Raw genomic sequence first — 2433 nt, forward strand, 5'->3', positions numbered from 1 at the left:
CCCCAGTCTCCGTCTCCTCTTCTATCACGTCTCACAGTCCACGCTGGCCAGTGCCAGTGACGTCATCATGCTGCCAGACGTCCCCTGCGTGACACCGGCATCCAACGGCCAGATGTAGCCTGCGTCCTGCTGAGGTAACAAGAAGAGCTCCTCAGCTCCTGTCCCGGTTGGCGGCACTGACAGAGCTGGGAGGTACCGACGGCCGGGGAGGGCAGACAGCGTTGTTAGTGTCTGCCTTCGCCGCGGCCGTCACTGCTGGAGCCAGAGGGAGGGTCCTGGTGGTGGCGTTGGCGCACGACAGTTGGTGATTTTGTTTATTATTTTTTTTCCCAATTGCTCCCTCAACCGCCGCATAAGTGTATACACAGGACATGTAATATACGGCTTTATGCTGCTCCCTCCTGCGCTCCCTCTACTGGTGGCTGCCGGTAGCCGTCATGTCGCCTTTAGTACCAGGATGTCCATATTTATAGTCTATCAGGTGCACAATAGCAATGATTCTGGGGCTCATTCTGTGTTGTGAATGTTGGGGGTAGTTCTATCAAAGAGAAGCCTCCAAATAAATATTTATTACAGGTCACAAAAAAATGAAGATGGTTTCAATACAGTGAAAATAATGCATTTCTGTAGGAGGTATTGCTGTGCTCGTCCTGGGCTTCTCTCTCATTATGACATCATCGTCTTCTCTTTATGACATCATCGCCTTCTCCCTTATTACATAGTTCCATCTGCCAGTCGCACCAGTTGCAGCCGAGCACTGGAGCAGAGCAGTCGTCTCCCTGGAAGATGTATCCAAACAAGACCAGCATTCTCTCCGGACTCCAGATGGAAAATTGGGATTTACTAAGTGACGGATAAGTATGTTGAAACATATATGTGTATATATATATATATATATATATATATATATATATATATATATATATATATATATATACTTGCACTTATTTCTGGTGTATGTGTTTTTTACAGTGTATTTAGAGGTGAATATGTATGTGTGCAGTGTATATAAATGTGTGTAGTGTATATAAGCAGGATGTGTGAATGTGCAGATGAGTGGACAGTGTATAGACGTCTGTAAGTAGTGTATATATGGTAGATTTGTGTATATACAGGTGCGGGGTGTAACAATAGCAATGTATGTGCATCAGATAAAACAAACGCTACTATTAGTACCGGGATGATATATATATATATATATATATATATATATATATATATATATATATATATATATATATATATATATATATATATATATATATATATATATATATATATATTCTGGCATGTCATAACAATAGTGGTTGTGGAGTAAATTGCCATAGTGATATTTAGTGGGAAAGAGATTAATCGAGAGTCACCTCTAAATAAACATTTATTCCAGATTATAACACAGATTAAAATATCTTCAATGCAGTTAAAATAATGAAGTTCTGTAGGAGATATTGCTGTGCTTGCCCTGGGCTTCTATCGTCTCTTATGACATCATCACCTTCTCTTTATGACATCACCACCTTCTCCCTTATTCCATAGTTCTATCTGCCACTCGCATCAGTTGCAGCCGATCACTGGAGCAGAGCAGTCCTCTTACCGGCAGATGTCCTTCACTTCGGTGCCAAACAAGACCAGCATTTTCCTTAGGCAACAGATGGAAGATTGTGATTTACTAAGTGACGGATAAGTACCAATGACCCGTTTCTGTATTCCTCCCCTCCACTGTCTTCCAAGTGGTATAACTTTTTAGGATCCCCATACAGTGGCCGAGTACTGCAGGATACAAGGATTGCAGCAGGTGTCACCCTTCGCCCTGGGATCATATCTGTTTACTGTGCATCTGAACCTGCAGGGACTGTGGGAGAAATGATAAAAGCACTATCACATATTACTGCCGCCATCCTGAGGACACATACATTTACACACATAGATTATGGCCTGGATTTAGGTCTTGGAATTTGAAAGCCAAAAACCAGGAAAGTGTGCAAAACACAACAGAAGTGCAGATCGCTCCAAAATAGATTGTATCAGTTTATGTTTCACTCCTGGTTTCACGGAAAATAGTGACGTAATCCATAGTGTACATGTGATGGATGTATATGTGTAGTGTAGATGTGCTGGCTATTTTACACATGCACATAGATTTCCTACATAATCGCACACTCACACAAAAATCTCATATTTACGCATACTACTCCACTATATGTCACAGCGAAAAGGAAAAAAAAAACGCACCGCTATAACAACTGTTACTTGCTAAACAGCTGATTGCGCTCAACACCTCACCCCTGGACCATGAAAAAATCAATTCAAATGTCCGTAGACGAAAAAGGGTAGCACTCACCGTTCCTTAATAAAAAATTCCTTTTATTGGTTAACCTTTTATTAAGGAACAGTGAGAGCCACCATTTTTCTTCTACGGACATTATTATGTCT

The 2433-nt window shown here is 41.3% G+C and overlaps 1 long non-coding RNA gene across 1 annotated transcript; it reads left to right on the top strand.

Moving 5' to 3' along the window:
- Positions 1-2203, top strand: LOC143774000 (uncharacterized). The gene is made up of 3 exons (XR_013215453.1): positions 1-134; positions 723-858; positions 1537-2203. It is a non-coding gene; the product is annotated as an uncharacterized LOC143774000 (long non-coding RNA).
- Positions 2204-2433: the final 230 nt, after the last annotated feature.

The sequence above is a fragment of the Ranitomeya variabilis genome, chromosome 5 (genome assembly GCF_051348905.1).
Source record: "Ranitomeya variabilis isolate aRanVar5 chromosome 5, aRanVar5.hap1, whole genome shotgun sequence".
Taxonomy (NCBI): domain Eukaryota; kingdom Metazoa; phylum Chordata; class Amphibia; order Anura; family Dendrobatidae; genus Ranitomeya; species Ranitomeya variabilis.